Below are 24994 nucleotides of genomic sequence, written 5' to 3'. Positions count from 1 at the left end.
GAGAGAGAGAGAGAGAGAGAGATCAAACATCTTACTACCAGGACAAACATCAACAGCATCCTAAGTCACCCATGGACCTGCCCAAGACCCCTTGCCTGATTTCCAGATGTGTGCGCTGAAAGAGTTCACTGGAAACTGTGTCTTTGAACTGTGTGGCAGAGGTGAGCCATGGCTTCTGTATCCCATGCAGTGGCCACAGAGCCCCAGGAACTGGGTCAGCGAGATACACACCGGAGGTTGGAGATTTTGTATGGAAAAGGGAACGCAGGAGAGCTTATGAATAATTCCTTGGGAATCATTATGCGCTGAGTTGATAATGTTTTTCCGTGTGTTGAGCCAACTAAAGTATGCTATTACCGATGGTTTCACCTGCTTCCTTTTACTTTTATGAACTGGTTATCAGAGATTTAAAACCGCATGTGTGGATCCTGTTAGATTTCTCTCGGGTGCCTCTGTTCTGGTGCCTGGCTGAGTTCTGAAGAGAGTTCACTGATCTTCCCATGCCTGGGTTCTGACCCAGTTAGCATAGTGCCTTCAAAAGGAGGGCTGCTGCCGTCTGCCAAAGTAGCCGCCAGTTCCTGCTCTGGGGTCATGAAGGGACACTGCAGCTGAACAGGTATGACTGCTCGAGTTCCTCTTCCTATGGGATCCAGAACCCTGAATTTGGCCTGACATACTTGGGAGAGAACCTTAAGGTTGTCCAGGTACCACAAGAGTGCCAGGCGTCAAGGCCATGTCTAGTGGCCTTGCTAACTAGATTCCATGCTATTCCTTCCTCACTGGCCCTGAAGCCTCCATTCACATGAGTCTTACTCATTCTTCAAAAACAAGTCACCTCCTCCAGGAAGCCTCCCCAGACTCCTTTTGTATATGTGTGTTGTGTTGTGTCTGTACATATATGTACTTGCACGTGTGACCCTGTGTGTGTATAAATGCCAGAGTGATACTTGAGTACCTTCCTTTATAGCTCTCTAGCTCCTTGCCAGGAACACGGTCTCGTGCTGAATGGGAAACTTAGCCTTTTAGCTGGACTGCTTGGCCACTGAGCTCTCAGGATCTACCTGTATGTACCCTAAACAATGGTGGGGTTACAAGCATTGTGCAAATAGAACTTAAGAATACATTTTTAAAAAATGTATTATATTATTTTACGTGTTTGAGTGTTCACATGCTTGTCTGGGTGTCCACAGAAATCAGGAGAGGGCATCGGATCCCTTCAAACTGGGGTTTACAGTTGTGAGCTACCATGTAGGTGCTGGGATTTGAGCAGGGGTCCTCTGGAAAAGCAGCCAATTCTCTTAACCACTGAGCTCTCTAGCTCCCACATCCAGCTTTGTCTGTGAGTGTTGAGGGTTCAAACTCAGGTCCTCAGATCCCCATTCCTGCAAAACATGAGCTCTTACTCACTGTACTATCCAGATCCCATAACACCTTACATCACCCTGGACCATCAGAATTTGTCAAAATGTTATTCAGCCACAGACAAGGACCTTCTCTGAGGGAAATAAGCATGTACACAAAATTTCCAAAACACTACTGGGGTGACCGCTCTTCAAGGCCCCATCTCTACTGCACTCTGCTGTTGCCCAGGTCTCACCCTGGCTCCACTCAGCTCTGTCAGCCCAGCGGCCTCTCCCTCTTTCCCTTTCTCCCCAGGGGCCTCTCTGCACCTGCTTAACACTCAGTTACTGTCATTCGACCTCTGCCAGCCGGGAATTAATTCCCCAAGTTACCACTGCATAAAACCAAACTCTCTTTTTATGGTCTCTGCATGTGATGCCCTTTCTTTTTATGCAGGCCCCACCGCACTGCTGGAGAATAAATAAATACAGTGTAACTCTGAGCAGCTTTTATTTACTGCAGGCTGCAGACTCCCTGGGTCTGGCCTTACACAGAAGCCTGGCGGTTGTAGCCAGGTGCAGGGCACGGCGACGATTTTTGGGTATCTGACTTCGAAGCTTTGAAGCTTCCTAGATCTTCTACTTGTCCTCAGCAGAGTTCTCAGAACCCTTCCCCCCCACCCTGTGCGCACGCATGCAGATATTTATGCATGGAGTCAGAGGTCAACCTCCTCTGTCCTTCCTCAGGATGCCATCCTATCTTGTTGAGGTAACATCTTTTGGTTGATTGGCTAGGTGGGCTCGACAGCAAGCCGCAGGAATCTGCCTGCCTCCCTAGTACCAGGATTACATCCACTAGCCACCACAGTCTGCTTTCTTTTACAAGGCGGCTAGAGATTTGCATGGCCACGCCCTTTTCCTATTTAGCCCTCCTCCTGCCTTATGTCCTGCTCTCTTAGGAAGGCCCCTGGTGTGATTGACGGAGCCGCAACCGAAAGGAGTATCTATCCACTTGGTAAAACATCGCGCCAAACTCCAATCTGGTAGAGACTGAGATGGTGCATCTGTTTTCCCCTTTCCTCCCCAGGAACAAGCTCAAAAGAGCGTTTCTTTAGGACTACCACCTAACAGGGATGCTGATGTCTATAAGAACCCTGGGAAGTGAGCCTCCTACTGGAGTTCAGTAGTCTTTGCACATCTTGCTTGTGTCTAGCTCTGCCCCTAGGGGACCCAGATTTTCCTTTCCCACTCTCTGTTCCTGCTTGCTCATAATCTCTTGCACTGTGTTTTCCGTTAGGCAAATGGAAGGATAGCTCTGTGGTCCTGTTTCCCACAAAAAGACCTACTCAGGTCAGGCTGCTGCTCCGTGGGCAGGGTGGAGGCACCCGGCTGTAGAACAAGCCACAGCTTGGTGAGCCATGGATTCCTTTGAGATCTTTCTACCTACTGCAAAGTCCACCTCTGCCAACAGCTGTCTTTTTTTTTTTTTCTTTTTTTTTTTTTTTAAGCAGCCTCTGGACTGGAGAGATGGCTCAGTTTGGAAAGTGTTTTCCATAAGATCACGAAAACCTGAGTTTAATCCCCAGAAATCATGCAAAAAAAACCCAAACAAAACAAAAACAAAAACAAAAAAAAAGAGAGCCAGGCATGGTGACCTGTGTTTGTAGTCCCCTGCCCTGGGGAGGGAGACAGGAAAATCCCTGGGGCACATTAGACAGACAACCTACCCTAATTTGTCCACTCTAGGTCTCAGTGAGAGAAGCTTCCTCAAAAACCAAAGTGGCCAACGCTCTTGAGGCAGAGGCAAGCAGATCTTTGTGAGTTCGAGGCCAGCCTGGTCTGCACAGGCTGTGCTGTGTCTCTCTAGTGTTGCTGGCCATCCTGTTGTCAACCTGCTTGTCCTAGCTGTGGCCATGGATTTGTCTTCCAGAAGGGATTGCGGGGGTCTGTGCGTACTCTGCTTATAGAAGAAGATTATGCCATCCTCCTCCCTCTGTGACCTAGGACTATGGGGAGGTAGCTGTCCCCTCTGGGACAGGGAGTTGCCTGTCCCTTCTATCCTAACTAAGCTTCCTCAGTCTCTCCCTAGAATCCAGCTCTCAGGTCCCCTGTGGACTCAGCTCCCCTGTACAGCTGCCTGCTAACTCACTCGCTTTCCACCTGTGTGTGTGTGTGTGTGTGTGTGTGTGTGTGTGTGTGTGTGTGCGGGCCAGTTTCCACACCCACCTTTACAGCTGTCACACATGCTGCTGCTGTGGCCCTGGCTCCACAGGGTAACTAGCACACAGTCAGGGTGAATCTATATCTGGGGCTTCCCAAATGCTACACCCCCATCTTGTTGCTCCCCAACCTCCACAAGAAGTTCCCGGAGCTGGGAGAACAGCTATTTTAGAGATAATTGCTTAATTAGGGGAAAATTACTTAAATTTCAGTGGCAGCATCAGCAGAAGCAGCAACACTGATGGTCCTAAAAGCCTGGAATCCAGTTCCCTCTGAGAGAAGAGCTTTGCTCACACCACGCCCATGGCTGCTTCTTAGAGGGGACAGAGGCGAGAGAAGGAGTTGTGTGTCAGAGGCCTTCCACCCATGCACACATGCACGCACACACACACACACACACACACACACGCACACACAGACACACACGCACAGCATGTGTGCATCTGCACATTATCTGCACATTAAGGCCACAAGCTTAGCTGAGCTCTGCTAGAAGCTGGTAAGCCGCTGCTTTTGTTAAAGGCAGGAGATCCCACTCGAGCTATGAACCAATAGTTTTCTCCTTTAAACGCAGGCCTCTCCAAAACCTAATGCTCTGCGTGATGGTTAGGGATGGAGCATTAGAAGGTGATTTGACTTTATTGGTATCAAAAGGGTGGGCCCCTTAAGGTGGGATCAATGTCCTTATAAGAAAAGGCAGACCCCAGGCTGGCTAGATGCCTCAGCAGGTAAAGATGCTTGCCACCAAGCCTGGTAACCATCTACAGGTTCCATCTGGCAGAAGGAGAGAACTGATTCCCTCAAGTCATCCTCTGACTTCCACATGTGTGCTGTTGGCATGCTAGTTGCACACACGAGCACGGATGCACGCATCCATAGAAGCACAAAACAAACATTCCAGATAACCACATTAGAGGGGAGAGCTGCACTTCGCCCTTCCCCTTCTCCTTCCCCTCCCCATACCAGCACTTTGATATCACATTCCAGCCTTCAGAATATTGAGCTTTGAATGTCAGTTGCTAAACCTGAGACCCAAGCCTATGGTATTTTTATTAAGCAGCCGCCCAGGCTCAGACAACATTGTGAAAACGAATGAATGGTAAAATCCTGGCCCTGCGGGCTGCTCAGTGCCTGCTGTACCCACTCAGCTGGGCACTGTGCAGAGTGCAGGCAAGAACGGTACGACCACAGGAGGACACAGCTGTGTTCCAGGAAAATGATAAAGACAAGTGGGGGGGGCAGTGCTGACCCCAGAATCAGGGTTTGCCAGCATAGAAGCTGACTTGGGAGACACAGCTGCTGTGTCAGTTCGAGAGTCCTCAGTGCCTTGGGTAAGGGCTTCTGGGAATGATCCAGCCCTCCACTAGCCCAGGTGGCTCCCAGCAGGGGCTGTGCTTGGCCTTGAGGCTGCTGTAGATGTGAATATGAGCTGTAGGGACACAGAGTTCTTGTGATCTCCTGCCAGGTATTGAACTCTGAGCATTTCCATTTTCCTGTCTCCAAATTGATAATAATCACCGCTCCTTCCTGCCAGGGTCACGAAGGTAATGAATTCAGACTACGTGGGAATGAGGAGTGCTCTGCAGTGGGAGCTGGCTGGCACAGGCCTCCAGGGGCAGGACTTGGAGGAGGGGGGGACTTCTAAGAATGCTCTTTGTAAGAAAGCTTAGGGGGTGTCCCACCAGCAGTCCAAGGGCCACGTGCACCCCAGGATAGCTATGAATGCAGCTCAACACAAAATGATAAACTTGGTTGTCCCAGTATCAGATTGATTATTTATTTTGCAACTCTTTTAATAATCTGATTGTGTTGTTTTTTAAAAAAATAGTATTATTATTGTGTGCCTGTATGAGGTGAGTATGTCAGTACAGATATATGTGTGTGCCACTGTATGCATGTGGAAATCAGATGACAACTGTAGGCACACATTTTTCCACCTCTCCTCCAGCCCACCACCCACCAGAGGTAGTGGGGAAAACATTATTAGGACATGGTCTGAGGTGGGGGAGAAGTAGAGTTGTTTAGAAGTAGTTCTTTAGAGAGATTCCAATCTTCATTGCTCAAATATCAGCAGTCCAGTACTGTAGCAGAACACCAACATGAACCAGCAGAGGCAGTCCAGTCCATTCAGCAATCACCACTCACAAATCAGTTCAATCCAGAAGAAACCGCAAGGCTCACCAACCTGCCCAGGTCCACCGCTTAAGCTACAAGAAGCCGCAGGAACTTCACGAGCAGTTCTTTGTAGGGTTTCTCTCTATGGAGTCACCTCAAATGAAGCTCAGCAAATGCAATGTAAGGCGAACCAATACATGCATGACATCAGTGAAGAATAGCAAGGCAGAGCAATGGGAACCAATTCTCAAGCTCCCACTGTCTGTGGGGTCATATTTATATTCTCTCTAAACATCACATGTCCTTTCACCCGTCTGCTATAGCAAAACATCGTTTCATCTGTGAGCCCCAGCAAAGCATCATTTGACATAACTTCCTTTCCAAAGAAGCCAGAAGTTTCCACTTCAGACAACGCCTCGGCTAGTTCTTTCTGTCTATCTTCTTTTGGAGACAGGACCTTTGCTTTTCTGCTGCTCTGCTCTCCAGCTGGCTCCTGGGGAACTCTCCGGCCTCACCCTGTGTCTCACCACAGGATGCTGGGTTTGTAGATGCAGGCCACCACATCCAGATTGTTAAGTGGGTTCTGGGGACTGTCATCAAGTCATCAGGCCTGCATAGTAAACACTTTTACCTGTGGAGTCATCTGCCTAGCCCAACTGTGTGGTCTTTGAGTGTGAACTTTGTTGATGACAGCATAGCCCAGAGAAATCAAAAAGTGGGACAGCCCTGAAGGTTTATATCCTCTTCTCCCAAGCCTACTGCCATCTCTTCTCCCTTCTAATTATGCTCTTGAGTATCCATTCTGACCTGCTGGCCCCAGGATTGCAGTGAGCCTTGTTCTGGCAGGGAACAACCCTTCACTGGAGAGAGCCTTGCCACTTGGGACACCCAAGAGGCCCATCTGAGTTTGCCTTCATCATTTCTCCTCTTTCTCCACTGACTCTCACCTTCCAAGTTTCTCACTCCAAGATAACTCCCCTGACTGCCAGAATCCTGCACATCCTCTTCTAAAGTCCTGTCCCATGGCCTCGGGAGGAGGTTTGTCGTGAAAGCTGCAGCATGATGAAGCTGGACTTTAGGATGATGTGTCTGTGTCACTATCAATGCTGGGAGAGATGGTGTGCGCATGCTTAAGGGCCAGCAGGCTGCTCAGTGTGGGGAGGAGAGGGGAAAGGAGGGAAACTCCAACCAAGACAAGGAACTGGAGATGGTAGAGCCTGAGGGAATGGGACTGGGATTGCAGACAGTGGAAGCTAGGGAGCTGGGAGATAGTTCAGTTTGCTGCACAAGGATGTAGACTCTAGCATAGGTCCTCGGCATCCACATAAAAACTCTGGGCACTACAGCATGTGCCTGTAACCCCAGGGCTGTGGAGGTAGAGAAAGGAGGATTCCTGGAGCTTGCTGGCCTGTCAGTGGTGCCTAGTTGGTGATCACCAGATCCTAGAGTTAGACCCTATCTCAAAAAATTAAGTGGAGAATTGACTGAAGCAGAGACCTGACATATATCTCTAGCCTCTACAGGCATGCACACACACATGCATGTACATACATGCACACACATGAATGCATGCACACACACAGAGTCAGTCAGAAGCAAAAACTATTCAAGACCCAGGTCCCAGGGGAGCTGCGTGCCAGGACTCAGAACACTCAGGAAATAGGTATCTCACCGTGGGCCCAAAACAAGTGTTTGTGTTGCACTCCTGCGAGAGTAGTTTCAACCAGGGGCTATTCTGCTCATTCTCAAGTGAGAACTTAGGTGTGTGTGTGTGAGTAAAGAACAGGGTAGAGAGTCATGCTTGTGTCCATATGTTAGTGAGTGGCCCAAGACCCAGACTCAGGCTATACCTGGGAAACCAGCATGAATCAAGCAGCGTGTACCTAAGACATGACTAAGCAGCACAAGGTCTAGATAGGGTTGTCCCTAAGCCCCAGTCAAATATTCTGTGTGGTTTAAATACTGTCTAGCTCAGTGGTTCTCAACCTTCCTCATGCTGTGACCCTTTAATACAGTTCCTCATGTTGTCATGACCCCCAATGATAAAATTATCTCATTGCTACTTCATAACTGTAATTTTGCTACTGTTACGAATCATAATATGGACATCTGACACTGTGGGGGCTGCAACCTTCCAGGTTGAGAAACACTGGTCTAGCTGGTCTGGCCAGTAAAAAGATCAGAACTTTGCACTGGGAACAGAAGTCACAATGGGAGGTTATCTGCTTACTGGGAGAACTTGTGGGTGAGTTTGGGCTGCATGCCCCCCAACTGTCTCTTACACCTTATCTGCTTGTCCAATTGTCTGCTCCTGGGTGCCTACCTAAAGCAGTTGGAGAAACTGCTTGCTGTCCTGTCCCTAAAGATTCTCACTCTTCCCAGAGCTATCCCCTCCTGCAGACATCAGGCAGGTCAGAAACCAGGTTTGGGGGTAAGGCTATGCAGAGTCTGGGCTACCAGGGCTCTGACTCTAAGTAAGGCTGGACTGAAAATCAGAAGTCAGCATCAAAGTGCTTGTACCTCCTGATTGTGAGGCTCAAGCCATCGCCTCTGCTGACCTGGCATGCTACATATACAGCCCTTGCATGGTGTGTGTGTGTGTGTGTGTGTGAGAGAGAGAGAGAGAGAGAGAGAGAGANAGAGAGACAGAGAGACAGAGAGACAGAGAGACAGAGAGACAGAGAGACAGAGAGACAGAGACAGACAGAGACAGAGAGAAACAGAGTCAGAGACACAGAGAGAGGCAGGCAGACAGACAGAGACAGAGAAAGAATATATGCACATACATGCCTGTGAGTGTCTGTGTGTGCACAGGACTTGTGTGCCTGTGGGTGTGGAGGCCAGAGGACAGTCCCAGGCATCATTCCTCCAGAACGATTCATCTCTTTTTGGACACAGCCTCTTTCACTGGCCTGGAACTCACCAAGGAGGCTAGGCTGCCTGGAAAGTGAGCCAAGGGATACGCCTGTCTCTGTCTCCCCACCCCTGGGATGACAGGCACAGAATGATATACCTCACTTGTCATTCTTGTTGTCTTACATGGGGTCTGGGGTGGCATTCAGGGTGAGGCAAGCACTTGGAGCCATCTCCTCAGCTCCACTGTGTGCTTCTGACCTTTGTACCCGGGCCCAGCCGAAGCTGCAACTCCAGTCCCAAGGACCCCCTTGTCTGTATCCATATGCCCTTAAAGAGCCCTGGCATGGCTGCCCGCCTGTGCAGCCACGAAGGCCCTAGCCTTACCTAGGTCCCTGTCGCCACATTCCCTGCCTTGTCCTTCCTTGCTGCTCTCATCATCCGCTGCTTCAGCTCCTCTGAAATCATGTCACATGTCTGCCACCCACTTGTCACATCTGGGCCATACCCCACCCCTTGCCACTATGTCACCAGGCTGCTGGCAACAGGCTACAGGCCTGGCCTCAGCTCCTCATCACCCCAATGTCATTCATTTCTCTCCCACCTGTCTCTTTGTACCCTGTCACCCTTCATCCACCCTCCTCTGTCTTGAACACAGTAGATCTTGAACTCACATCAACACCTGGGAGCTGGTTGGTAAGAAATCCAAGTTCTCCACCCCAGGCTAGACTAAGAAGTCAGACACTCTCAGGGTGGAGGCCAGCGATCTGTTTGTACAGGCCCTCGGATGGTGTTGATGCTGGCAAGGCTGAGAACTGTTGTCTAGCAGGTCCCCCCAGAAGCTTCAAGAATACTCTTTCCAAAGTCCAAGCCAGGTGCTCAAATTCTCCTACCCAGCACCCATGGGCTTCGTCTCCTCCCCTCCCTTCCTCTCCTCCTCCTTACTCTCACTTCCCCCACCTCTCTCTCTCTATTGCCCGCTCCCCTCTCCCATCTCTGTTCTGAATGAACTCCTTCAGTACAGGAGTTGAGGTCCTTTGCATCAGGTGGAGACACACTTTACAGACTCCTACCCTCTCCTGCTGGCCCAGTTCTTTGCCCATCAAACCGTTCCTCCCTTTTAACTCCCAAGAGAGTCCTACCCAAACACTAGGTCCTGCTTCTCACTGATCCGAGGCCACCCTTAGCATAGCATAACTGTTTGGGGACACATTTTCCTTCCTGTCCCGAATGAGGTTCCAAATCAAGGGTAGTGTTCATGGTCTAATTTAACAATGGCCTCAGGGCTGGCCACTGAGTTGATGCAGATCAGTTGTGAATACATAATGGATAACAGCCCCGCCCCACCTTGTTCTGTCTGCCTCTAAGAGTCCTTCCTCTACCTCCTACTGACTTACTCACTCTACCATCTTGTCACAGTACTTACACTCTTAGGGCCCCAGGGATACCTATCAATCTGACTATATCCTGTCACCCTTCTGGGCCAAGCCACTTCCATTCTGCTGTCAGATCCCATGTGGGCAGAGTGAGCAGGGGAGGGTCCATTCCCCATTCTGGGGTTGTTGGTGGGAGACAGTCGCAGGATTTCCCCTTCAGGTCCCTTCAGAAGGCCCTCACTAACTTAGGAAGACCGTTGCAGGGTACTTTGGACCGCTGGTCACCTTCCTATGACTTGACTTAGAGGCGCAGTACACCATGGGGTGGCGTTTCTTTATCCTCATTTTTAGCCAATTCCCTCCCTGACTAGATTCACCTTCTGTCTCATGTCTGGATTTTAGAATGGGCTTGCATTTCCTGTACACACAGCAGTGGCTGGTCATCCCAGAAGTGGGGCAGGAAGCTGAAGAACAGAGAAGCAAGGTTTCCACCTCACCCTACCATACACATGCTTTGGACTTTGGAATCGAAGTCCAGGGGGCATCTTAGACCTGCCAGCTTGAGGATGGACTCATTCAAGAGGCACAATGAGGGCACCTGTGCAGGATGCTCATGTCCGGATAAAGAGAACAGCACTCATGCGAGGTGGGATGTTACCAAGGTCCCTACATCTCTTGGTGCTGCCCTTGAGAACCTGACTCAAACCCACAAAGCTTCTCCAACCCCAGTCAATAGGAGCCCTTCAATGCCCAGCTTCAAAAATGGGGAGGTAATAAAGGTAAGAGGTGGACAGTCCCTTACAACCTTCTGCTTCTGACTGAATAGATCACAGTTTGGCCCATTCCCCCCAACCCATCCACATTCCTAAACAGCTCTAGAAGAGCCTGAACCCCTTCCCCCTCCCTTCATCCCCCTTCCCTCCCCACAACCAGCTGCCCAACGTTCTTCACAATGTCCTGGGGTCCTATCTCATTTGCCTTCTTGGAAACACCCTGTTACCCTTCAGCAATAACAGGAGAGAGATGGGCTCCGGCTAACTTCAGGTCGCCTAGCAACCCTGACAGGCAGCCAGCCTGGCCAGTCACCTGCGGCCGCTGATGTTCACCTGCCTCCTGAAGCTAGAGGGAGCCACAAATCAAGTGCTGCCCCACCCGGCCTCCACTCTCCCTGCCACCAACATCTGACCTTCAGGCCCCTAAAGAGGCAGCTGGGTGACCACCGCTCCTCACCTCGCCCTTTGCCCCCCACCTGAGACCCATTCTGCAGCTTAATCTGTGACATTTAGCATAAATAGTTTTCTATTCCCAGCTGACCTTTAATAGCTTTTATCATCAACTGCGGTTCCTGGCAGCAGTACAAAAGCTGCTATCTGTTGCCTTCGTCCCTCCCAACAGAATACCCGAGGAGCCCCTAGCTTTCTCCATATGAAGCCAGGGGGCCCCTGGAGATGTCTGCTGAGTCTGGAGCTTGCCACTCTCCACCAGGAAATATCGTTCTGTGTTTCAATTAGAATTAGCGGGGAAGCCAGTTATTAAGTGGTTAGTTATTAGGGTAATAGAGACACTCCACATTAACAGGGGCAGCTGCTCGCTTTCCTCTAATGGCCACTTCCAGCCCTGAATCCCTCCCCGATGCTCTATTGTAAATGTGCAGAATGGAAATGGGAGGGAGCAGGTCAGAAAGGGGTGTGTTCTGAAGCTCCTCCTCCCTCCTGCACCCCTCCCACATGGATAGCATCCCCGGAGAAGTGAGGTGCAGAGGTCACTTCAGCCATTCCAAAGTGTGTCTTCACACCCTCAGAAGCAGAAGCCACTGTCCAGGCTGGCGACCACTTCCTCCGACCCACTCTGAGTCTCTCTCCTCATAAATGGACTCTGTCACCACTGGACGCCTCTCTCAGAGGTTTGGGCTATTTTTGCTGTTCTGGGGTGGAACCCCGGTCTTGCCTCTGTTACCATGGTACCGTGGAACTGCACCGGGCTCCCAAGGTTTGGGTTTTGCCAAAGGTTCTGGAGACATTGAAGGTTCAGAGGAGTGACCAAGGACTCACAAGCTTGAAGGCAGGAGAGCTGGGCTCTGGCTCCATTCGGCCAGATGACTCCAGGTAAGCCACATGACCTCTAGGGGGCAGTGTACAAGTCTCTCCTTGGATACATAGGTTTGGTCTCCTTCCCAGCCACTGTTTTACCCCAGGGCACACAAAGTGCATGACTTTCATTGTAGAAGCAAGTCAGAGAAGATGCTCTACAGCCATGGTAGCGAAGTCAGTCAGAGCCCATCAGTATCAGCAGTGGGCCTGGCATCCTGGTCCTACTTCACTGATGCCCAGTGATCTGTTAGTGAAGATGCTCTCGGAATCTGCTCTCCTTCCCGGGGTAGGCTAGGTAAGAGCAACTCTGCAGACGACTGTCTGAGCTTATCCTGTGGGTTCCAATCTTGTGCGCCCCATGACCCCAGACATCACTGAGTCCTTGACCCTTGGCTTTCCCATTCAATTATAACATCATGGGGGTCAGTAGCCAATACGATGGAAGCACCTGCCCAGGGCTGCAAGAAGGGGGCTCTGTCCAGGCTGTGGCTGTCAATGCCGCTGTTAGAAAGAAAAATGGCAGCTCAGGGTAGCGTCCTTCTCTGTACCCTGATAAATATTTGAGAAGGGAGAGGAGAAGAGGGGGACGAGAGAAGCAGGAATAAGCAAGGATAGAGTGGAACAGCTAGGAAGGGAAGGGTGTGCAGGGAGGGGAAAGGGGAGGAGCTCAATATAAGAGAGGAGAAGAAATGGAGTGGAAGAGGAGGAGGGAGAGGAGGAAGGAAAGGAGGGAGAGGAAGAGGGGGAGGAGAAGGAAGAGGAGGAGGGACAAAGAAAGGAGAAGGAAGAGGAGGAGGAGGAGAGAGAGGAGGAGGGAGAGGAGGAGGGAGAGGAGGAGGGAGAGGAGGGAGAGGAGGGGGGAGAGGAGGGAGAGGAGGGAGAGGAGGGGGGAGAGAAAGAGAAGGAAGGAAAGGAGAAAGAGGAGGAGGGGAGGAGTAGGAAAAGGAGGAGGGACAAAGAAAGGAGAAGGAAGAGGAGGAGGAGGGAGGGAGAGGAGGAGGGAGAGAAAGAGAAGGAAGGAAAGGAGGAAGAGGAGGAGGGGGAAAGAGGAAAGAAGAGGGAGAGCCCTGGATCTAGAGGAACACTGGGTGGGAGCTGGGGAAGCCAACACCAGGAGAAGGGTTTTATTTGTTTTCTTCTGCTCAGCTGTGCCAACAAAAAAGCAAATGAACCTGAGGAGCCCAGACAAGGTAGCTGAGACAAGATGCTGACATGCAGCTTGGACCCAGGGAAAATCATCTTCCTAACTTCTACCTTGGTACCATAATCGCACTCAGGTTCTCGAGGTGGAGGGTGTATTGGAGAGCCCCTGGGTTTGATTCCTTTAATCTTTGACACCGCCTGTCACGACGGAGTGTGTAATTAGGACGCACTGTACCTTCCCAGCAGCCCAAGCTGCCTGGCAAGAGGCGAGCCACTGCTGCTAGAGCCACCGCAGTGGACTGGCGGCACTCTTAATTGGCTGATAAACCTTTCTAGGAATTTGTCCAGTTTCCCCAGGGATGGAGCTATGGCTGGACCACTGCAGGGATTGTCCTTCTCAGAAAGCACCAGACATAGCCCCAGTGTGCTCCGAAGGTGGGGATCTACAGTGATGTTGTTTTAGGGGTACAGGGTCTTGAGTAAACCCTGGTCTCCTATTCAGTGGTCTGAAAATGTGTACACATGTTCCTCAGAGCCACTCAGTATAGCTGGATCAACCCTAGTTGCTCTCACATCTGAACCTCCATCCTTGGCGCACCCATCTCACTATGCTCAGCTGCTGCAACCTCAAAAGCACCAGAAGAAACAGACTTGCCAGGGTAGAAAAAAAGACTCTTGTTTTCTACACCGGGTAGCCAGAAAGGGCTGAGGGAGGCTCCGGGGAGATGGAAAAGCAGAAGATGATGCAGGTGATGCAGGTGATGCAGGTGATGCAGGTGATGCAGGTGATGGATGATTAGGAGGTACCTCTTTACAGAAGGGACTCAGGGAAACTAGATCACCTGTTTAGAGTCCAGAAGGTATGGAAACGGGTCACTATTGTTTACTGAAGATCTCATCACGAGGGTATATTCACTGCTAACAAAAGGGGGACATTCCTCCCTCTCCCTGGGACCCAACCTCTTTTTCCAAGTATATGTTTCTTCCTTCCAACCAGTACTGACCCCAAAGCCTACAGGTGTGGGCAGCAATGTTCCTCTCCTCTGGGCCATTCTTTTCAACAGGCCCTTTGCATTAAAAGCTTACGAAGAGCCTGTGTCCATTCACCCATCAGCTGGAGCATCAGACCTCAGTTCTGAAGTGTGGAGCCAGCCAGAGGAGAAGGGGGAGGGGGCTGATTCTAAAAGGAGACTATGAGTAGGGACCCTGGCCTATGCTGGGAGTCCAGCAGTGCCCTGCCAGGGTTGGGAGTCCCGAGCAAGGGCAGGACACCCTCTCAAGGGGATGCAGGACTCTATAGGTCTGTATAGCATTGTGCCAATCAGTGAAGCTCTGCATAAATCAGACCAGCCTCACATAAATCCTAGCTTCCTCATAGTGCCGAGTGACCGCTGGCCTGTGTGACACTCCTGACCTTGCTCAGGTCTCTTTTCTTAAATGCAGAGTGACAACTGAAGGGATATTTGAATTCTATTCAGGACTGTCATGAGCACTGAAGGTGATGGTGAATGTCAGGGTCTGGCACAAGGCACGAGGGCTCCTTCGGTACCTTCCCGTCGAGACCCTTGGACCCAGCTAGGATGAGTCCAGCAATTGTCAGGGCCTACGTGACTCTAAAGAATGAGACCCTCCAGGTCTCCCTGGCCATGATCCTCCAGGATGCCCGTTCTAGCTACCCCAAGTGGTCCCAACAAAGAAGGTCGTTGTTGCATCCCCAGGGCATGTGTCGGAGACATTATTTCTTTTGCCGTGCTGGGAATTGAACCCACGGCCTTATTAGGCACAGTAAGCAAGCATTCTGCCATGCAGTCACATCCCCTATCCCTCTATCCCTTTTTTTTTTTTTTTTTTTTTTACTTTTTATTTTGAGCCAAGTTCCCAAGAGAATGATCCAGGTAGGGGTTGAACTCACTTCATCGTCCAAGCAGACCTTGAACTTTTGATCTTCTTGCCTGAGTTTTGAAAACCTCAAAGTCCACCGCCAATGACACACTTCCTCCAACAGGGTCACAGCTCCTAATCCTTCTCAAATAGTACCACTCCCTGGGGACTAAAGCACTCAAATCTATCAGCCTTTGGGGGATTTTCCTATTTAAACCACCACAGAAATTGGCACACATGCCCAGGTGACCCAGTCTTCTGAGGAAGGTCACCTGTCAGACCCACCCTCCCTCGAGGAACAGTAGTACACCTCTAACTCCATGAGTCATTTAGTCAAATGATACAGGAACCACACTGGTCCATGTCTGTTGCAGTCACATTGTTGCTGGGTGGGGTTTTTTTGTTTTTTTGTTTTTTTGTTTTTTTTTTTCTTTCTTTCTAGAAATGTCTTCCTTTGTTGGTCTGAAAGATGACCTCTTAAAACTCCCAACCAAAGGCCCCTCTTCAGTCTCCAATCCCATACAGAACAGCCTAGCTCTTTAAAAGCAATTATCGCATTTGTTTTTGTATGTGTGTTGGGGGAAGTGGGCCACATCGCACATGTGGAGGTCAAAGGTCAACTCAAGGGTGCCAGTTCTCTCTTTATACCATGTGGGACCAGAAGAATGAACTGAGCTCACAGCTTAGTAGCAAGAATTCTTACTAAGTCGCCCTCAAATCTTAAGGTTACATTTCTTCATTTTCCTTTTGCGGTGGTAACAAATTGCCTCAAACTGAGGAAGAGGTTCTGGTGGTTAAAACTCTTGACACATCTTTGGGAATGGGTCATCTTTAAAACCACCACTCTGCCCATTCCCACAGACAGACACATTCTTGAGCCCTCTCCTTTTCCCCAGGGCTTAGATCCCTGAGCCCACTGGTGTGTTTACTGGGCATGAGCAGGGTGCTGGCCTTCTGAGGAAGGGAAGATGTTGGGTGGTCCACAGTGACCAGTGTGCATTGTCTGGATGGAGAATTAGAAGAGGAGGTTCTCTGCGGCAGAGATGGGAGCAGAGTTTAGTACCAGCAATACCGGAGGCATGAGACGTACCTTCAGGCTCATTGTGGAGCGTGGCAAAATCCAGAACACAAAGGCCACTTAAGGTCACAACTCGAGTTCCACTCTAAGGAGTGTTCTAGAAAGGGAGCTCTCCCACAACTCTGCTCCCCACAGCTTCCCTACCAGGTTATGAGGGGCACAACCCTTTCTCTACCTGCTCCTAGTTAATGACAGCTCTGGGTAGAACAATCTGCAAGCCATCCCGCCCCAAGGCAATGGCAGGCGGTGTGGATAGACAGGCTCAGCAGTTGTTTGACGTTTTTTCTAAGCATGGCATATGCTTCTATGATACTTTTTTCAGTGGATCCAGGTTTAAGTGCCTCTGGAGGGTGGGGTTAAGCCTCATTCAGCACAGTACCCTCTAAGGAGCTCCCAGGAAGTTGCCTGCTGTCACCACACCTGGTCAAAAGGTCCACACAGCTTTTCTAGCCTCTCTCCTCCCCTGTCACATTCTTTTCTCTACCCAGAATTCCTGTTTTCCAAATCATTCCTCCAGACCAGTCTCACGGGACCTTTACAATGCCCTTGGCATTTATCCATTAGCTCTTCTGACAAGGCTAAGCCTCAGGCTCAGGTACTGAATAAGCTGGCATGGGCTAAACAGCCCAGCACTGGACTCCTGGGGTTACCCACCCAGCCCTTCTATTACTGTTGCTCCTTGTGGCCAAGCATCTTAGACTTGCTACATAGTGTCTCTATGTAACAATGCCCAGTGGTCCAGAGGAGACTCGGGACCATGGGTGTGTAGCATAGTCACCCAGAATGTCATCTCTCGCCTGCCCAAGAAGAAAAACGAATGAACAGCCCCTCCCAGACTGACAGGAAAGGAACCTGTTGGTTCTTTTGATTGTTTTTTTTTTCTTTTTAACTTTCCTGTGAGTTTGTGTGCCACCTGTTTGTGGATAGAGGTCAGAGGTCAACCTTGGAGGTTGCCCTTCAGGCATCAACATCCATCTTTACACGCACCACATGTGTGCCCATGGGATCCCCTGAAACTGTGGTTTCTGAGGGTTGTGAGCTTCCATATGGGGGCTGGGAGTTGAGCCCATGTCCTCTGCAAGAGCAGTCCATGTTCTTATCTGTGCACCTCTCCAGTTCCCCCATTTTCCTTTTGACACTAGCCTGGAATGAAAGTAGGCTAGATCGGCTGGTTGGAGAACCCCAGGGAGTCTGTGTGTCTGTATCTTGTTCCATCCAGTGCTGGGGTTATGTTTGCCATCATAATGAGCATTTTTTTTCGGGGGTGGGGTGGGGGCGGGGGCATGGATTCTAGGGATCCAACTTAGGACCTCAAGTATTCAAGACAAACGCTTTACTGGCCCAGCCACTTCCTCCTGCCCTTTACTGTCTGATCCTTGAATCTGCCAAGAGGTTCCTTGGAAACCAACAGCAGGTGGCCAGGCTAGGACCCAGGCCAAAAGAGCCAGTGTGTGCTTCTCTCCAGGGACTGCTAAATTAGCCACCACCCTCTCCTGCCTTTGAACCAGAGAATGTCTGGCTTCAGTCACCATTGCTCAACTGGATTGCTCTCTCCTGCCCATGCTTCCAAGTGGCTCTGCTTCCTAGTCAGGCCTGGGGAGCCAGGATGACTGTGTTCTGTGTCTCCCTCCCCCTGCCCCCCCCCCACCATCTGCCTTTGCCTTCCATATCAGACTCCTGTGGCAGCGAGGGCCACTCTGGCCCTCCATTAGCTTCCAGCTATAACAGGCAGGTGCCTGCAGCCTTGGATGGGAGCTACTCATCCAAAGCACTCGAGTTGCTCCAAATGACAGCTCTCCATCCGAGCTGATGAGGTTCACCGGAACAAGTACCGCCTGTAGGTACTCAGGCCCCAGCCAGTGCATCCCTTAACCGCTCAAAATGGTCTTTGCCCCTCCTTCCATATGGATTCTGGGAATCGAACCCGTGTCCTCTGCAAGAGCGGCACAGGCTCTCATCTGTGCATGTCTCCAGCCCCATCACCTTGCTTTAGAGACAAGGTTTCTCATTGACCTGAAATTCAGTGGTACCCATCCCAAAGGGGACAGGAAACTCTGCCAGCTGTCCTTAGACCTGACATTTTAGTCTGCATGCATTTAGTTCTTGAATGTGTTATTTACTGACCGAGCCATTGCTCAACCTTCCTGAGGGTGGATACACTCCTCTATTAGGATTGGAGTTTGGATTTTTAAATGACCCTCAAAATCTCTTGTGTTGAAGGCTTGGTACTGGCCTGTGCTGTTATATGATTGGGGAGAGGTTGGGGGAAGAGAGCTGGAGGGGGAAGGGGAGTTGGAGAAGGGGGAGGGGGTTAGAGGTGGGGGTGGGGGACCTGCAGTTGCTTGAATTGTGAGCATGTCATCTCCGGATCCTGGGCAGAATACATTCCTGTTATTAAGTCCTTGGTAACACTAGTGAGTGAGTGTGGTTACATGACAACCCTGTGTTTGGGAAATACTGATGAGAGGCCAGCATTTTATAGCTGCAAAGAAAGCCAAGTGAAAACCACTGTGCAGAGAGAAGCCCAGGGGAATGGACTCCTCCCAGCTGGGAAACACTCATGGGCTCTGTGTGTTTTCTATACTTGCTTGTCATGGACCTCTTCCATTGCAAAGCATGGGATTTATAGTCCTCAGACATTCTGGAAACTTCTAGCAGACTGGGAGGATGGGCAAAGCACCAGAAGCCTACGGCATGCTGGGCAGGGAGAGAACCATAGGGCCCCCTGTACCCTTTGCCCTGCCTCACAGGGGCCCAGTGGGTCTTCTTTATCAGATATGCTGCAGGGCTGGCTGAGCTCCTTGTTTTATGGCCCTATCATGTGTGAGATCTTGCCCATGAGGGGAAAGCTGTCAGCATGAAACATAGATTTCAAGACAGACGTTCCACTGCAAGATTATGAATAACCCCTCTGATCATTAGAACCAGAGCATTTTTTAAAAATCCAATTTGTTTCTCGCTTCAAAACCCATTTTCGTCTGCTTCCCATTCTCTGTGTTATGGAGGGAGGGCAGGAGGCTTCCAGAATCTTGCCTCCTAGAAACTTAGTACCCCTAGAAACTGTGTGTGCCCTTCCTCTAACACCCTTACTTCCTGGCATTCACCTGCTAGCCATTGCTTGCTTGCAACCCAGCAGGGCATTTCTATTGGGAGGCATCCAGTTTATAAACAGACAGAGCAGGAGAGAGTCCGGGCAGTGGGTCAGTGTCCCCAAGGCTGAAAGGACAGACATACCCTGGAAGGTCGGGCCATGAGTAAGACACAGGGAAGGGTGGCAGAGAGTGTCCTTGCAGAAGGCACCAATTCTGACTGGCCAAGTCCAATGCCAGCATACAGCCAAGATTCAAAGAAAAACAAAAGAAAATTTAAAAAAAAAATTCACCTCATTTCTCCTTCTCTCCTCACCAGCCGCAGATGCCAACCCTGGGGCTTCTAAGAGGCGGGCAATGCCCCCCACATCCTCCTTGTGCATACAGCCTCATCTATGTGCAGTAAAATCTGACACAGAGATTCATCGGACATGTGCCTCCATCCCCCTCCCACATCCACCCACCACAGGGACATGAGCTGTTCATCTTCTTTTTGGCTCAGTTTGCAGCCTCCAGAACACTTTCGAGGGGCACCTTGCCCAGCTCCGAGATCTGACGAGGCACTGGGGCCCTTCTGAATCCTTGGCACTCTCCCAAGTTGCATTTTGACTGTTCATCTACCTTCAGAGGCCAGAGTGGACAGTATCTCCTGGCTGGGCCAGGCCGGAGTGGACAATGTCTTCACTGCAGGCCACAGAATGAAGTTCCCAGGAGGCCTTGACTGCAGAGGTTCAGGCCCATCTGTTCTATCTCTCTGCAAACCTCCTCCGCCCATGCCGCTGACCCTGAGCTGTGGGCTGCAAACAGCAGATGAGACAGCCTATGCTCCTTGCCCTGCACAAGGTCAATGTCCTGGGGGGAAGGGACAGAAGCAGCTGTTTACAAAACCACCTGATTGCAGTAATAGAGGCATGGACAGGAATAACCTGCAGCCCCCAAGGAGATGGCTACAGACTCCTGGAGCCATTTGGGAAAGGTCCAAAGAGAAGGAGACTTGATTGGAGCAGGTCTGCAGGGATGGCTGGGAAGTCCATCAGGTTTGCTTGCCTTTCAGGTACCTGAAATGACACTCTTATGAGGTGAGCATTAGTTCTTCACCCTCACTAGAACATCTACATTTCTATATCCTTGAAATATAAACAGTGCGGACCCTACAGCTCACCAGATGGTCCCGTTGTCTTCTCAACACAGTGGACACACAGAACTGTGGATTAGATGCTCTGGAAATCGAGGCAAGGGGAGAGAGGACCAGGGACAGGGCCCAGTGGAACACATACCAAGCTCCAGGCTTCCAGAATTCTCCAAACTTCCCTCCCCAGACAGAAGGATAGTCTTGCCAAGAAAGCAAGGGCTATAAAGTTTCCCTTCATAGCTCCTAGATACATCTAATGTTGTCACCCAAAACAAAAACAAAATGAAAAAAACAAACAAAACAAAACAAAAAAACCAGTGAGACCCCCTGGGCTCCGTCCACCTCACCAGCAGGAATAGAAAGACTTGTTCTTATCCCAGACCTCATTTTGGGCTCGGCAGCTCAGCCCAGCCCAGCATCTCAGGAGCCTGACTGTACCACTTCTGCCTGCCCTGAACCTCATTCCTTTTAGCTCGAATTTGTAAATGGGCCTCAACCCAAGCAAAAGATTCAGCGGGAATCCGGCCGGGTTCCCAGACGCTTAATTGGAGCTGGGCTCTTCATTACCGCACACCTGTTCCCCAACACCATATGGTCCGAGGTAAATAGACTGTAATTGTTTATCCAGAGTCAATTCTTCCGTGAGTGAGTGAGTGCCGGTGGGGGCTGCAGAACCCTCAACGGCTTCTCACCATCCCCGGCCCGACCTCTCCAGGAGACTGAAGGACAAAGCCCTGCAAGGTTAAAGATGCCAAGATGCCCCGTTGCAGCAGACTTCTGCTGGGAGACTCATCTCCAACTCCTTCCCCAGCTCCAAAGAAAAGCCCCACCTGACTGCCTGCCTGTTGGCAGACACTTGGCAGCCAGACCTCTTTGCCCTTGCCAATGTGGTTGGGCAGGAAGGCACCTCTCTGGTCCTGGGCTCATTTTTTTTCCTCCCCCAAAGGATGTCTGAGATGAGCTGGAGCTGTACCAGCTCTCTGCCCTCCACCACTACCATGACACCTCTCGCCACAGCACCCCAGCCACACCCCCAACCCCCCAAACACCACTGTTCTATAGTGGCCTGAGCAAATTCTATCAAGTGTCAGAGTTTGGGCTGCTGTGTTTACCCTAAATAAAGACACAGTCAAAGTGTCACATGGTCCTTAATAATAGAGGGGCTAGCTAGCTTTGTTAAGGAAGCTCATGGAGAAAGGCTGCAGACTGGTCGTACTTCAAGGCTTAGGTTGGTGAATGCCCTTGGCCAAGGCCACCCAACCAAGGTTCCCCTCCCCCCAGTTCTGTGGGTTCCAGAACCAGATCCCTCGACCACCATGCTCCACTTACATTATGGTAACAAACCCAGGGAGCCTGGCCTGGTGCCTGCCATTCAAGAGGAAATCAATAGATGCCTGTTTCTGTGTCTCTGTCCTTCAGTGGACATCTCCTGCCCTCCATCCTGGCTCCAGTACCTGGGAAGCATCCAGAAACCCAGGCTTCAAAATGTCCCCCACAAGGTGAAGTATAAATAGAGCAGATCCTTGTCCCCTCTTCAGTCCCTCGGTCTTAACTCTTGGTCAGCCGAATACTACCAGGGACAGATGATGTCGCTTCCACCTCTGTCCAGTTACCCGATTGCCCCAGACTGTGATGCTGCCAAGCACATGCCCAGGGGGAAGGAGGCTGCTGATGCACACAGTAATGGTTTCTGACCTCCAGGGATGTTAGATGAGTTGATCTCTGGAAAATGCAAGAGTCCTTTAGGGCTGGGAAAATGGCTCAGTGGTAAGTGTGCTTATCTGGAAATCAAGAGGACCTGAGTTCCAATCCCGGGTCCCTAAGTGGAAGCCAGGCAACCCCGGCATTTGTGGGCGTGGGAGGGAACGAGCGGATCCCCGGAGTCTGCTGGGCAGCCAGCCTATCTGGAAGGGCAAGCATCCAGGTCAGTGAGAGGCTCTATCTCAAAAACTAAGACAGACAGACACAGGCAGGCAGACAGAGAGAGACAGAGAGAAATTATTGACATCACACACATGCTCACAAGTGTGAGCACTGATGTCATATCTGGTAGGGTTATGTGTGATGTATACACACACACACACACACACACACACACACATTGGGAGGGGGAATGGGGGGGAAAACAGCAAACAAAGATCCTGAGCATTCTTGACACCTGGTTGCTTGTCCCAGGAGACAGAATTCTGAGCACTGGGGAGACCAGACCCACAGAGATGGCTGGACAATGCAGGCACATGGGGTCTCCCTGCAGGGATCCTGACAAGGCTTCTCCCAGTGGCTGTTCCTCAGACTTCTCCACCCCAAACCCCCTCCTCCTACCCTAAGGATGAATAGCTTTGGGGCTTAAGAAAATGGGTGCTGTGTCCTCTTAGTTTTCATTGAATCATCCCTTAGTATGATAAAGGGCTTCCCAACCATTCCCCCTCTGGTTCATCTCCTTTCTACCACACACTCCTTAGAGTCTTCCTGGGCTGGTCAGGATGAGATCAGATACCACCTCTCCCCCAGCCAGGAAGAAGCAGCCCCCAACCCAGGTCTTAGGGCAGGCTGAGAAATGATTCTAGAAGGTTGCACTCTGGTTGCCATCACCCCTCTGGATAAAGGATACAGGCACCTGTTGAATCACTGAGACAAGTCCCCTGTATCAAGCAGACTGCTGGCCAAGGAAGGAAAAAAAAAATCACACTAAGGGGAGATGAAAGGAGGGGCAGAGAAAAAAATCTGGAGCCCACAGGGTGATTAAGAACCCTCTCTACAAGAGACCTCCGGAGGCCCTAGGGACTAGAGGTCTCCAATTCCCATGGCTCCCTGATTAACTGCGGAAGTCAGGGGACGAAGTAAGAGTAAGAATTCTGTCATCAAGAAAAAAAAATATGTAAGGAAGAGAAAAAAAAAAAAGAGCTTTTCCTAGCAAGTTTTCCAGCCGCCCAAGGGGATACCCTTAGAAGCAAGGGCTCCTGCCCTGAGCAGCAGCAACTGCCTCCCACAACTTCAGGGATGGGAAGGAGTTTTAAAAGATACTTAAGCTGCTGCATAAATTGGCCCCTCAGGGGATGCATTCCGTTCTGCCTCAGCCCAGTGGCTACAGGGATACTTTCTACCCCAGGCTTTGGGTAGAAGGTTTCAGGAGTGGCTAATGGGGAAGGAGGCTTCCTGCCCTGGGCCTCACACAGGCGCAGAATGTGCTAGAATCAGAGTCCCACCCCACAACACACCTGGAATGTAAGGCTCAGAGAAGCTCATCACTCAAAGCCTCCCTCCGGAAGAGAAGTGTGTCCTCCGCAGGTCACATTGTATCCAGTCAGGAGGTGGGGAGAGACAGACAGATGGCTAACTTGGTCAGCTGGCTTTCTCCTCTTTAGTGCGGCCAGGTTTAGGAAGGAGGTTCCTTCCCACCTCAGTTAACCTACGCTAGAAGCTCCTCACAGATGTGCACAGAGGTTTGCCTCCTAGGTCTCCACCCCTGCCCACTTGACAGTACTAGCTATAACTATACCGAGCTGCTTTATGGCAGCCCTGGACGGGGTACTGAATGACACTGTTCCGTTCAACCCTCCACCGTTGCTTTGCCATTTCACAGGTGAGGAATCTAAGGGTCAGACAGTCAGCATCACTTACCCAAGGCCACGAAACCAGAAGGAGCCCAATAGGCATGCAAATCCACACTGTTGCTTTTCCTCAATAGCCCCCTAGAGAGGGTCTAGGAAGGGTGGGGCAGCCAGCCGGAGGAGTCCTCAGTTGGTCATGAACTTTGTAGGATGGCTTTGGGCCCTGAGATGGATGCATCGGACTGCTTGAGCTGGCAGAGACTGAAATCTGCAAAGCGCTATTACCCAAGGGCTCTCTTTTGTCCAGTGTCTACAGCTATTGCCACCTGCTCCAGCACAGCACCTACAACTGTCTAACTGGAGGCTTCTCTGGGCCGTGGTAGGAGCTTTGTTCTTGGAGAGTTAGATCTCCTGGTTTGAACTGGGGGGTGGGGGGGTGCATCTCATGGGCAGGGTGCACAAGGCCCAGGGCTTGATCCCCAGCACCCTAGAAACAAATGACCCCACCCTATGATCTGTCATCCCCTCTCCGATATATGTTTCTCCCAAGCTAAGCCACACCCTGGGCCTCCCCTGCACCCCCTGACCTTTTTAGTTCCTGTATCAGAAGAAAGCAGGCCGATTTCTGTGAGAGACAGAACTAATAACCAGATTACAGGAACTCACAGACAGGAGCATCAAATATTACACAGTGGATCCAGGTCCCTATCACTCCATCTCTGGTGTTCCGCGGCTGTGGCTACGGCCGCCCGGCCCTCTCATTGATGAAGTACATTATAAGTGCTAAGTAATAATAATACTGTAAAATGCCTCAGTGCTCAAGCATGAGCTCCAGGCTCCAGATAAAATGCCAGACAGATAGATTAGCAGGCGGAGGAAGTACTCAGAGTGCAGCTCCCTCCGCCTAATAGATAGGTCCAATCAACCCACTTCAATTACAGTTTGGGGACTAATAGCCAAGAGCTGATTAAATCCCCCTGCTCCAGAGCTGGTGGGACAGCGCTCTGCATGTTCTGGTGACAGAAGAACGGGTGAGCACGGAGAGGGTGGGAGACCCATGGGCTGATCTGAGATCACCCCACTGTAACACACTCACTGACTTACTGAGCTCAGTCGCTAGCCCTGG

The 24994-nt window shown here is 50.7% G+C and overlaps 1 long non-coding RNA gene across 1 annotated transcript; it reads left to right on the top strand.

The window, feature by feature from the left end:
• Nucleotides 1-9895: 9895 nt before the first annotated feature.
• Nucleotides 9896-11211, top strand: LOC110331119. Its single transcript, XR_002380998.1, has 3 exons — nucleotides 9896-10124; nucleotides 10335-10550; nucleotides 10912-11211. It is a non-coding gene; the product is annotated as an uncharacterized LOC110331119 (long non-coding RNA).
• Nucleotides 11212-24994: the final 13783 nt, after the last annotated feature.

This window comes from Mus pahari, chromosome 14, assembly GCF_900095145.1.
Source record: "Mus pahari chromosome 14, PAHARI_EIJ_v1.1, whole genome shotgun sequence".
NCBI classification, from domain to species: Eukaryota; Metazoa; Chordata; class Mammalia; order Rodentia; family Muridae; genus Mus; species Mus pahari.
Note: the sequence above shows the minus strand (reverse complement) of the source record. Positions and strands in the feature narration are given on the sequence as shown.